Raw genomic sequence first — 13,664 nt, forward strand, 5'->3', positions numbered from 1 at the left:
GTTCCTTTTCCAGGATTGTATTGCAAACAAATCAAGCAGGACTGTCCTACTCTCTTAGCTTTGCTAGCAATCTCTGGATGCTCCCAAACTTGCGTAAGCATTTTTGTTATCGCGGAAACTCCAACATGTGCTAGCCCATGTGCCATCTGAACCATAGGTTGTACGAAAGCTATAGGCAGCTTCCATCGATCCATTTGCTTGTTTCTCCAACAACCTTCGTCATCTAACTCTCCATCTTTAGACCACTGTTCATGTTCTTTGTCAGAAGCTGTCTTATGTATTTCTCGCACTTCCTGCCTAGCATCGTGCCATCTTTCAGCTTGCGACTTCACTACATACATTGACGTAGTATTTCTCTGCATCGCAGTTTCACGTGCTACGCGGTCCACGAAGGCATTTCCCTGTCCAATTTTGTCTGTTACTTTCTTGTGTGCACTGCACTTCACTATGGCTATTTTCTTCGGATATGTCAATGCAGCCAAGAGATTATGCACTAATTCTCCATGCATTATCTGCATTCCATGAGATGTAAGAAAGCCTCTTTCCTTCCAGAGTAGGCCAAAATCATGCGCTACTCCAAAAGCATAGCGGCTATCTGTATAAATGTTCACACACAAACCAGCGCTGAGCTCACATGCTCGCATCAAAGCTATCAATTCAGCTGCTTGAGACGATTTCTGTGGTATGCGAGCTGTCTCCACTATTGTCTCCAGCATGGTAATTGCATATGAGGCTGAAGTCGTACCATCTGGTAGCTTCAGGCAAGACCCATCAACCCACAGTTCACCATCCACATCTGGGAGGGGCGTATTCTGCAAATCAATGCGACCCTTTGTCTGTTCCTCAGTCAGAAAATTACAATTGTGCGTTTCACGTGACTGAGGCTGAGTCACCGGATATGGCAACAAAGTGGCTGGATTCAAAGTTGCACATCTCTTCAATGTAATGTGGGGGGCTAATAGTGTCAGTTCATATCCTGTGAGACGAGCGCTAGTTAAGTGCTGCGTCTTTGTCTGATTCAAAAGAGCATCAACAGCATGTGGCACTAGCACTAACAATTTGTGTGACAAAACTATTCCCTCACTCTGTCGGATTGACACAGCTGTTGCCGCAACTGAGCGAAAGCATCCAGGTAATGCTCTAGCAACAGGATAAAGAACTGCTGAAAAATATGCACACGGGCGTTGCTTATCGCCGTGTAACTGAACCAACACTGACAATGCACATCCGTCTTTCTCATGTATGTAAAGTGTAAAAATCTTCGTATAATCTGGTGTACCTAACACTGGTGCTGAGCAAAGAGCTTGTCGTAACTGTCGAAAGGCACTTTCACATTCCTCTGTCCAGGGGAGGGGTACTGGAGTATCTTTCGTCAAGAGTGCTAACAAGGGCTTAACAATGTGTGAAAATCCTAGAATCCACTGTCTACAAAAGGAAGTAAGACCCAAAAATGCACATACTCCTTTCTGTGTAGTGGGGACTGGCGTATCTAAAATGGCTTGTTTGCGATCTGATGTCAATGCACGCCCCTCCTTAGACAAAAGGTAACCTAAGTAGGTTACCTTTGGTCTACAATATTGCAGTTTCTTTCGAGAGACTTTGTGATGGTGTGAGGCAAGAAAAGAAAGCAAAGACAGAGTACATGTTTCACACTGTTCTGGAGTGTCAGCTGCCAACAAGATGTCATCGACATATTGTATGAGAGCCACACCCTCGGGCAATACAAAAGAATCAAGTTCCCGCTTCAATGCTTGACTGTAAATACTCGGACTCTCAGTATAGCCTTTAGGAACTCTGCAAAATCGGTACGATCGATTATTCAAAGTGAAACCGAATAAATATCGGCTGTCAGGATGAATAGGGATCGAAAAGAAAGCGTTCTTCAAGTCTATCACAGAGAATGTAGTAGCAGTCGGAGGAACCAAAGTAAGAAGTGTTGTGATGTCGGACACTACAGGATACTGTGGTAGGACAATCTTGTTCACCTCCCTCAAATCAATAATAAACCTGTAAACTCGTGTGTCAGTATCTCTTTTCAAAATCGGGAGAATCGGACTATTGCATACATTGTATGGAACTTCCTCAACCACCCCAACTCGAATCAAGTCGTGCACGATGTGTATGAGTGCTTCTTCTCCCTCCTGTGAAATCCTGTATTGTGGCAAACGAGGTAACACAGCTCCCTCCTTGACGCTGATCTGAACCGGAGGAATAACCATCTGACCCACATCAGTGTCTGATGTGGCCCAGAGGGATTCAGGAAGTGTGGCTAATGCAACATCTTCTCTAACAAGGCAAATCCTGTCAAGTTCAGAATAATTATCATTTAAAATGACTTATATCCCTTCAGGAGAACATCGTATTGTGGCTCTAAAATACTTCAGCATGTCAAGGCCCACAATATTGTCTGGTGTGTTAGGGGAAAGCAAGAACGGACATGGAGCACCAAATTTATCAACATAAAATGGAAGTGGTTGTAACAATGGGCTAAGGGAAGGTGTTCCATCGAAACCTATCGAAGTAATAGTTGTGCCAGACAGGGGAGCCCTTGAAACCAATTGCTTAGACAGAGCGCTACGAGTAGCTCCTGTATCAACCAGAAACCGATCTGCAGAACCCAAAACATGTGCTGTAACATAGGGACCCTTCTGATCTACTGGAACTTCAACTGATTCCTTACCCCATCCTAGGCAATCCTATGCATGGGCGGAATCGTACAGATCAGGTGGAACATAATCGGACATTTGATATTGGTTTCGTCTATCAAAAGTGTTCTGTCTATTCTGCAGACGTACATTTGTATCGGAGCGAGCACGATCAGTCACATTTCCCCGAGGCTCTGAGGATCCGGAACCAGTTCTCCCTTGGCCCCGCCCACGAGCGTCCTGTTGCGGACGCAATAATGGGCAATTACGCATCCAATGGCCAAGCTGTTTACAATATGCACATTGATTGACCGATAAATTCGTACGTGTAAGGAGTATTGAGAGGTGTTCGTCCACCTCTATCATAGTTTCTATCAGGGCCCCTATCATAACCTCTAGAAGGCGGACCATAAACCTGAGCCAACATAACTTTCGTCTTTAATTCTTTAGATTTCTTGTCCTCGTTCCCCTTCGCCTCCGCTTCCTGGCGCTCATAATACTGAGCCATCGTTAAAACAGAGGCCGGAGAGGAAGTAGTCCAAGAACTTTCGCTAGCTTTTAAACGGCTGGCTATCCCTGGTAACAGATTCGTAACATATTTATCGACAAACAAATGCCGGGCAGTATCATCTGTTAAAGACTGGCCGCTAAAATCATGAAAAGCTTCTTCAAAACGTGTGAAAAAATCAGAAACCGATTCATCTGTCTTTTGTTTACACGATGCTAAAACAGTCCAATCAATCTTTTTAGGGGGATTATCGTTTTAAGTTTGGTCAAAAAGGCAGCAGGAAGGTCTAATATTAACCGATGCAGCTTTTCAGCGGGCTCTCTATCCACATCTAGCTGTTCCAAATCTTTTCATTCAGCACCAAAAATAGTGCGATCATCGGTTTTACGAACTGTCCGCCACATATCTGGGGGCAAAATTAGACCGAAAAACAAATCTATATCACATAAGGTCATAGTACAGGAATTTAAAGCACCTTCGACTTCCTCATAAAAGGCTGCTGAATTTTTACGCGGATCAGGCAATGCTGCTTTAAGCGCCATTACATCTGCTCTGTTCCAAGGGTAAACAACCTTTACAACGCAACTTTTCCATCGCAGAGCCTTTACAACGCAACCATTACAACGCAAACTATTACAACGCATTGCTCTGGGGGGGCGCTATAGGATAGGGAATAGGTTAATTTACTATCCAATAACCTTCCCTAGTGTCCACGGGGACTGGAGTTGGAATAGTAAATTAAACCATTCACTATCCAGCACCCCAAAGCACTATGCGTTGTAATACTTGCGTTGTAAAGGCATGCAATGTAAAAGCATGCGTTGTAATGTCATACATCCGTTCCAAGGAGTGTACACCCAATTATAAATAAAATATCTCTTAGAATCAACTGAGGTTTTATCATCACTATCACCGGTTCCTTTCGGAGGAACATACAAGGGCGCGGCTTCCCGCATAGGTCTCATATCGGTAGATTTTATCTTATCTGTCTCGAAGACGGGAGACTGCGTCTCTCCGGGCGGATTGGACTCTGCAACGGCGTCCGCAATCTTTTTCTGCTCCTGCAGGTGGCACGCCTCATTACGTAATTTAATCAGCCGTCTAACCGCGTTGTCTACCTGGGAAAAAACAAAAGAACCATCACGCAACTGTTTACGATCACTTGCGATATCATTAGGTTCTAAAACTGGAGAATATTTTCGAAACTTTTCTACAACTTCATCAGCAAATGTTGTGAGAAAATATAACTGTTCCTTTTCCGACCAATCCTTTATATCAACTAAAAGTGCAGGAGCAGAGTCAATATTACGTAATGCTTTACGAGCAGCTTGTCTGAGTTCGGACGAACGCTCAATAGATAACATAGATCGAGTGTCCCGCGCTTTTCGTTGGTCCGTATCAGAATCCTCGTCACCTCCAGACGGAGCAGACGGAACGGCATACGGAGGTGGAGGTCGATCTAATAACAAAAAAATCATCTTGTGGTTTATTAAGGACAGGATAGAGAGGCTGTCGGACAGAATATTGGCCAGATATCTGCAACCTGCGTCCTTTTTCCTCTCGCTCCTGTAGTTCTTTCGCTTCTTTCTTTCTTAACTCAAGCGCTTTCTCATACACACTCTTTCGCTGCTCTTTTTCAATCAACGCTTGCTCACGCTTCTCTTGTTGTTGCACTTCTTTCTCCCACATTCGCAAACTTTCAAACATATCACGTCTAGACCGTCGCTCAAACAAACATCGTTCCACACACTCAACCTTTCGCGCATTAAATGACCCATGCAGTGGCCAACGTAACTCAGGATCCTTTTTAGTATATTTATGCCACAATGTGCTGTACATTATGGCAGAAAGACCAAACTTCACATACATATCTCTATTAGGTGTCCCCTCGGGGGGAGCCGGCTGCGATTCTTCAAGTCGTAAACTGGTACCCTTACAAAAGCAGCACAACCTTCGAAGTGGGCTAAAAACAGGAATGTCAAAAGAAATAGTGCAAGATATACACTATTTATAGGGAAAGAGCGATTAAGGTACCCTTAGTACATTGCGCTATACAAATTAAAGTTGAGGAAAAGTCCTCGCATTACCTGCCTATATGAGTTGCAACACATATATTTCCCACATACCCATACACATCCAAGTAGACTAGTCTCTTCGCAAATACAAATATGCCACGGTAAGCGTTCCTAAAACTACCTTACCACACAAGGGCATCCAAATTCCAAAACCTACAACAGGCGCCGCAAAACGGCTCTTACCAATCGTAGGCTGTCCAGGTTCCAACTGCCAAGTTCTAAATTCGACCAAACGGTCACTGCACGGCAAACCAACAGAAGAGATCTCAGTCGAGGACCGCCGCCGCCTGGATGGTCGGATCGGAAAGAAGGGGAGAACCGCCTCGGGTGCAAAGACTCGGGTCTTCTTCGGCAGCGATCGCGTCCAAAGCGAAGTTCCGAACCTTCGTCACGACCAATCCTTCATGCATCCGAGTCATCGATGAGCCCCACGTGCCGGGCGCCAATTTGTTGTAGCAGGCCTCAGCCAGGCCCGCTAGTGCAAGGGGTTCGCCCTTCTGTGCACAGAGTCTAGAGACTTCAAAGAAAAAAGTTGGCATGGAAACTGGAAATACAAAACATAACATTTATTACACCTCATGAGGTGGTGCTATAATTCAACCAGTACCCTTCGGTACTGCGAGAAGTAGCACAAAGGGCTACTGGACACATGGTTTATTTATACCCACACAGGGGCTCGAAAGAAGGCGGTACAAAGCACAAGAGCACATTTTATGCCCATATAAGGCAATATCGAAAGGCACAATCGATCAGTGGGAGGAACTAACAGTCTTGGGGTCCCGGCTAACACATTCCAATTTAAGGCTAACCATTAACAGATGTGGACCCTAACGGTCAGCGGTAAAACACAAAAATGTTATCAATAGCCTGTTGCCGGGCAGATTCAAAGGCCATGAGCAGAAAGATAGGACAAAGCACATGGTCGACACGAGGCACCGTGTGGCAGACAAAATGGCTGCCGTGAATCCAAAATGGATGCCGCTAAATGTCAAGATAATGGCCAAAACCAAGATGTCTTTTGCTAACGCTCAACCTAATCACTGTTGAATTTACAACAAATTTAAATCATAAAAGTCACCAAAAGGTTTTTTTTGTTAGGAAATAGGAACTCTCAACTCTATTGGTTCAAAGTAGTTTGTTACCACCATTGGGGAACTCATACGCAGAAAGCTCACAAACTAACATACCCACACATTCCGTTCTAGCCAATTAGCTAGTCCAGAACAAAAGAAAAAAAAGAAGATAGGTAAAATTGATTACAATTCCATACCTCCTATGGGCGGTACCACTCGTTGCCGTGATACTGTGCAAACGATTCGAAATATAGTATCTCAACTCTACGTCCGCTATTCTGTTCAATGAAAATATATCTGTGAAAGCATAGTAATATAATGCTATTAATCTCACCACATTATATGCTTGGGTAGCTTTAGGCAAGAGAAGGTAATGAGAGAAATGCCTCACCTGAGTAATAAAATGAAACAAGTTATATTAGCGCCATATATTGTGGCCAAATAGTCTGTAACCTTCCCATTTATACGTGTAATCTAAAACACACATGAAAATAGGGGGGGTTCAATTTATTTATAACCTATGTGAAGCTTATTTAAATGTGTTCCCGGATATATATAATTTTATTAATATTACCTCCTTGATGTCCTCCGCACCAAACAATTTGTTTTTGTAACAATTTGTAAGTAAGAGTGCATAGTGCTCTAGGCTATATGGATATTTATCAGTTTAGATTTCATCGTTCCTAGAATGCACTAGAGCAACTTGTAGTTAACTGATGGGGAAGAGATGAGAATTATCTTTCCGTCTGCATATTAATAATAGATGCGGGAGGTGTATTTTTGGGCCGTGCATCTTGGAGGGACATGGAATATACAATGGAAGTCGGAACTGTCTGCTCGAGATTTATAAGTAACACCCGTATTATTTTTGCGGTAGCTCTAGATTTAGGGCCATGTGATGGGGACATCCATAAGGAATAATTTCCATTCTCTTCCTTTCTTATAAAAAACGCCACTTTGTAAAACATGAACGGGTGTGACGTTATGAATAAGAGCCATACAACACTTTTTTTTTTTAGTTCAAATGATTTTATTGAAAAGAAAACCAGGTGACCATACAAAATAAACATTATGAGTCTGACAACATCACATTCCAATTTTGTTGCTTAGAAAGTAAAAGAATGGGACTAATGGTACACAAGTAATACATATGAGATGGACAGTAAATAAAACATATATGCATTCAAGAAATAATAATTAAAAAAAGATAACTTATGGAACTACTAGGGGAGTCAGGGTGGTTTGGGAACTTCCTCTTGAGACGTATGTGTTGGAGAGTATCTCTTGGCACTATTATCAATAAATAATGTTACAGGCGACCACAAATCAGCACATTTTGTAGCCATTTGAGGGGAGTACACAAAAGCAGTATCCAACCTATGGTTATGGCACACATTGTACCACCAAGCTCTGTATGAAATCTTTGAAAAGTCCTTCCAATTAACAGTAATTTGTTGAAAAGCAGTTGCTAATAATAAGTCAATAATCTTGGTGTTAAAGGAAACCCTGTCCCAGATAGAGGAAAGGCTACCTAAAAAGACATGAATAAAAGAAAAAGGAAACGTAGTGCCATAAATCAAGTTAATTTGTGACCAAACTTGCTTCCAAAAAGTTTGTACCTGTGGGCATATGAATAGCATATGAAATAGGTCAGCATTGGGAGAAGAACAAGTCCAGGGTGACTGTAAAAACGTTTGCATAAAGTGACTGGTGTGAATAAAAGTCTATTATAAACAAAAAATAGTGTTTGTGTGATGTTTGCCGCTCTAGAAGCTTTACGTAATTTGGACCAAATGCCTTTCCAAATTGAGAGTGACCAGCATACCTTAAAGTCTCTTTCCCAAGCCTCTTCAGTATTAGTTTTCTGCCTATCATTGTCAATGCTTTGTAAGTGATTATAAATAGCAGAAGCTCTGGGTGCAGTCATTAACAGGGCATGGAGTCCTGAAGAGGATATTGAGTTATTAGAGGTGGGTGATATGTCAGGGAGGTGCGAATAGGCTTTCAATACAGCTTTTTTAAGTATATTGTATTTATGAAGAAAGGTAGCTTGTAAATTGAATGTCTGTGCGAGTGTCTCAAAAGGAAAAAATCCTGAGTCTGAGAATAATTGATGAATCCATACCAAACCCTTCTCTCTCCAAGTCCTCCAATAAAAGGGTCTATTACGGATCAATAGATCATTCTTATGCCAAATCGGTGAATTTAAAAGGGAATCTTTGGGATCAAGACTAGAATGAGAGGATAAATCGAGCAATTTGGACGTAAACTTCAAAATAGGAGTGGAGATGGATTGTGGCTTACGTGAAAAGGATAAATACACATGAAATGAGTAAGGAGAAATAAATAGGCGCTCAATAGAAGTCCAGAGAGGACAATCATCTGCAGAGTTGAGCAACCACAGAGAAGCTTGACGTAATAAAAAAGCTTTGTGATAAGCCTGGAAATCTGCAAAATGAGTTCCACCTTCTGTTTTTGGACAAATTAGTTTTCATAAAGACATATGAGGTTTCTTATTATTCCATAAGAAAGAGGATAAAATGGAATTGACTTTTTAAATTAATTTGAAAGTAATGGGGACAGGTATATTCAAAATAGTATATAGAACTATAGGTGATAACATTATCTTTACAGTGTACAAGCGCCCCACTAGGACAAGTAAAGTGCCACTTAGAAGTCAGTTCTAAAATCTTTTGGAGACATTTGTTTATACATAATGTCACCGTTTCTGAAATTGAAGATGTGAAGTGCAAACCCAAATATTTAATATGGCTTGGACTCCATTTAAATTGAGAGGCTTGAAAGTGTGAGCTAAAGGTATGTTTTGTCAGTGGTAATATTTTGCACTTATCATTATTTAATTTGTAACCGGAGACAAGGGAATAGGATTTCACCTGCGCTAAAAAGGCCGGGATTGAGTCTTCTGGATTGGACAAAAAAAGCAGAATATCATCAGCATATACTGCAAGTTTAATGTGAACATTTGGTGTTTGAAATCCAGAAATGTTTGGGTTTTGTCGACCATACAACACTTTTATAAATAATAAGTATTGGCTTTTTTAAATCTGTTAATAACTGTGTATCTTGCAGACAACGAGAGTAGTCCGACACTGGCGCCCATGAGCAACGAAGATTAGGTGCCTCAAACAATAGCGTGTATGTAGTGATACATTTTATCTAACACATTTGGTAAATAAAGGTTCCTTATTTTTTCAGACCCTAATTATAAAGAGGTATTTGTAGAGGAGGGTAGATTGGATCAACTCGTCCAGGAGTAGCAGTGAAACGAGCTCCAAAAGAAAGGAGGTTTTCTTTGGCCCTACAAAAAAATACAAACAAATTGTTTGGTGCGGAGGACCTCGAGGAGGTAATATTAATAAAATGATATATATCTGGGAACACATTTAAATAAGCTTCACACAGGTTATAAATAAATTGAACCCCCCCCCCCAATTTTGATGTGTGTTTTAGATTCCACATATAAATGGGAAGGCTATAGACTATTTGGCCACAATATATGGCGCTAATATAACTTGTTGCATTTTATTACTCAGGTGAGGCTTTTCTCTCATTACCTTCTCTTGCCTAAAGCTACCCAAGCATATCATGTGGTGAGATTAATAGCATTATATTACTATGCTTCCACAGATATATTCTCATTGAACAGAATAGTGGACGTAGAGTTGAGATACTATATTTTGAATTGTTTACACAGTATGGCGGCAACGAGTGGTACCACCTATAGGAGGTGAGGAATTATAATCAATTTTACCTCTCTTCTTTTATTTCTTTTGTTCTGGACTAGCTACTTGGCTAGAAGGGTATGTGTGGGTATGTTAGTTTGTGAGCTTTCTGCGTATGAGTGCCCCAATGGTGGTAACAAACTACTTTGAACCAATAGAGTGTTAGAGTGAGATATGTGTGCCATATAATTCCTAACAAAAAAAACCTTTTGGTGACTTTTATGATTTAAATTGAGTTAGGATTTTTCCTGATGCAACTATGATATGGTGTAAACAATGAGGGCCTGGGTAAATAGATGTGACAACTGATATGTATAGGCCTGGGTAGGACTACACGATGTAACATGGGTGTAGGCCCACTTACTATATAAGTATTAGTCCTAATGTTTACAGTTTATCGAACATGTTGATATAGAAGTTGTTTTTTTATGGGTCCAATATGACTGACATTTTTTTTAATCACACAGGTGGTTGTAAAACCGACATTGTTCAAAAAATAGTTTTTAACCTTAGAGAGTATAAATCGTTTTGTCTTGAAAAAGATGGTGAAATAATACATCCATCGCAACGCGTCAACGCTCATTACAGCACACAATCTGTGAGAAAGGCGGAGGTCGACGAGTATTTGGTACCAAGATCTCTGCCTAAACTATCGTTGAAATACAGATGTATAATAAGCAAATGACATATTGAGTTTGTCTGTGCTATGTACTCTCTTTTGTCATTTTTGTTTTCTGGAGTTTTGTAAAGCGCGGCTGCTGCCCAAGGGCGTCCAAGCGCTAAGTAAAGGTAACAGAGCTCTGAGGAAAGAGGGGAGAGATCCAGGTGGGGAGCTAATTTCTGAAAAGATGTGTTTTTAGCTCTTTACGGAAGGATGAAAGGATAGGGTTGGACTTAAGTGAGAGGGGAAGGGAGTTCCATAATTTAGCAGCGTTGAGCGTGAAGGACCTGCCTCCTGCTCTGGACTTTTTGACTCTGGGAACTGCAGCAAGGAATGCGTTCTCTGAGCGAAGTGACTTACCGGGACAGAAGGGAGTGAGAAGTGTGTGGTTAATCTCAGGTCTGGCTCTGTGGAAGGCTTGGTGCGATATGCACAGCGTCTTAAATTTTATTCTATCCCTGACCGGTAGCCAGTGCAGTGACCTGATCCCTGGCTTAGCTGATTCTCTGCGTGGGATTTGGAGTAGCGTGCAAGCTGCACAGTTCTGTGTGCGCTGAAGTTTCTGTAGCACGTAGTCAGGGGCTCCCAAGTAAAGGGCATTGTTGAAGTCGAGCCGAGATTGGATGAGGCCCTGAATAACAACCTGTTTAGCTTCTAGGGCCAGTATAGGCAGGATTTTTCGCAGCATTCGGATAATCCCGAAGCAAGCTGCTGCTGTTTTAGTTGCCTGCGTATTGAAGGTGAGGGTTTTGTCCAGCCAGACTCCCAGACTTTTAATGTCCTCCTTCGGGGATAGAGGAGGACCCAAACTGGGAGGCCATAGCTGGTCCATGGGAGTGAGAATAGGGGGGCCAAGGAGCATTATCTCGGTCTTATCGCCATTGAGTTTTAATGAGGATGCTGTCATCCATCTCCTGACGTCCTCCATGCATGCTGCTAGGTTGATTTGGGGGAGCCTGCTGTTCTTCTGTGCCAGAGAAACCACCAGCTGAGTGTCATCCGCATACGAGATGATCTTGATACCGTATTGTCGGACGACCTCAGCCAGCGGCCTCATGTACACATTGAACAGCGTAGGGCTTAGGGAGGAGCCTTGGGGTACCCCGCAGTTTAGAGGTCTGCTAGTGGAGCAGGAGTCGCCATCAAAGACCTGGAAGGTCCTTCCGCTCAAAAAGGAACCCAACCAGTCAAGAGCGTGTCCTGAGACCCCCAGATCGACTAGACGAGACAGCAGGGTTTCGTGGCACACCGTATCAAACGCGGTGCTTAGATCAAGGAGGATCACTGCCACTGACCCCCCTTGATCCAAGATCCTCCTGGATTCCTCCGTCACGGCCAGAAGAGCAGTTTCTGTGCCGTGTTTTGGACGGAATCCTGTTTGGGTGAAGTCCAGTAGAGAATTCTCCTCGAGGAAGTTGGTAAGGTGGAGATTAATGTGCTTCTCTAGAATTTTACTTGCCCAAGGCAACAAGGATATTGGACGGACGTTGTTGGGGTCCATAGGGTTGAGGTTGGGTTTTTTAAGCAGTGCTCTCACCATTGCCTGTTTCCAGGCGGGAGGAACCACTCCTGTTTGCATGGAGCTGTTAAGTAGATCCATGAGGGTAGGAAAAATGACTTGGCTAGCCATGTTCATCATCTGAGGGGGCACTGGGTCGAGGGGAGAGCCTGATTTTATTTGATGTGCAAGGGATTTGAGTGATTCCAGATCTAATGGTGAAAATGTATTCAGGAAAACTCGCTGAGGATGTTCTGTCTCGCTAGGGGGTGGTGGTATGGCGGTGACGGTCTCTGAAATAGGGGCTACGAAGGATGAGTATATTTTATTGATTTTTTGAAAGAACAATTCAGCCAACTCATTGCATCGGGCTATAGGGTTGTCGGTTGGAGCCATGGGAGGGGAGGTATTAGACAGACTTTTGACTACTTGGTATATTTCTTTTGGCTTAGATCGAGCTGCCATAATTTTTTCTTTATAGTAGTTAGTTTGAGCTAAGTTTATTTCACATTTGTACGCCCTAATGGCTTCCCTATACCTGTCTTTTGCGGTGATAGCGTACCCCAAGCGCCACTTCCTTTCCGACTTTCTGCACTGTCGTTTTAGCTCCCTGAGCTTCTCCGAGTACCAGGGGGTGGTTTCTCGTGCTCTTTTTAGCCTGGATTTTCTCGGAGGAAGGACAGTGTCGATGGAGTCCTCGATCCACTTGTTGAATGTCCTGCTGTCAGGTACAGGGCTCTTGGAAAGAGAGGGTTTGGAAGAGGAGAGGAGGCTCGACCACTGCTCTAGCGGGAGTCTTGACCAGTTTCTCATCTTTCGTGGAATAGGTGGAGGGGGAGTGACTTTGCAAGTAGACCATTTAAGGGGAATCAGAAATTGATCAGTCCATGGGAGGTGGGTGATAGTGCCAACCGTGAGGTTGGGACAGTTGCTAAAGACTGGGTCGAGCAGATGACCTTTGTTATGAGTGGGGGACTTAATTAATTGTTCTAGCTGAATTGCGGCTAAGCTGGAAACTAGCTCGTTGGCGGTGCTGTCCGTACTGTTATCGAAGTGGATATTGAAGTCTCCCCACAACGTGAAGTTGGAGGAAGACATAGCGGATTCGGCCGCCAGCGAGGGTAGTGAAGAGTGGAAATGATTCAGTGGGCCTGGGGGGGGGGGGGGGGGGGGGGTATACAAGTGCCCCTGTTAGACTGTCGTTGGGAGTGAGTTTGAGGCAGAAGGACATGCTTTCGCATTCTGGGACTGGATCAAGGGTACAATGGCATTGGTATATAGATTTATAAATAATGGCAAGGACTCCACCTTTTCCGCGTGAGCGGTCCTTGCGAGCAATTTGGTATCCCGGTGGCAGGGCTTGAATCACATCCGGGTCGCAATCTGAGGTTAGCCAAGTTTCGGTTAGGAAGATGGCGTCAGGAGACCGCTCATCTAAGAGCAGGAAGATTTCTGCGCTGT

Source organism: Lissotriton helveticus, chromosome 8 (assembly GCF_964261635.1).
Source record: "Lissotriton helveticus chromosome 8, aLisHel1.1, whole genome shotgun sequence".
In the NCBI taxonomy this organism is placed as follows: domain Eukaryota; kingdom Metazoa; phylum Chordata; class Amphibia; order Caudata; family Salamandridae; genus Lissotriton; species Lissotriton helveticus.